This window comes from Myotis brandtii, unplaced genomic scaffold (assembly GCF_000412655.1).
Source record: "Myotis brandtii unplaced genomic scaffold, ASM41265v1 scaffold743, whole genome shotgun sequence".
Taxonomy (NCBI): domain Eukaryota; kingdom Metazoa; phylum Chordata; class Mammalia; order Chiroptera; family Vespertilionidae; genus Myotis; species Myotis brandtii.
This window is the reverse complement of record NW_005370960.1, coordinates 1,297,471-1,297,693: the sequence shown is the minus strand read 5'-3', so window position 1 is coordinate 1,297,693 and position 223 is coordinate 1,297,471.

The following is a 223-nucleotide window of genomic DNA, read 5'->3' as shown; positions in this document are numbered from 1 at the left end:
GAGCAGTCGTTCACACGCTGGATACACTTTACAATACGGGGGAGGCACCAACCCCACGGCGTTCAGGCACGGGAGACGCGAGGGCTTCGGTGCCGAGGACACAGGGCCCCGAGAGGGCTTACAGGTTAACACTGAGGGACGCAGTGACTGGTTAATGAGGGGCTAGGGGACCCCGGCCGCGACACTTGAGGGGCACACTGCCGGGAGCGCCCAGGACAGTGCC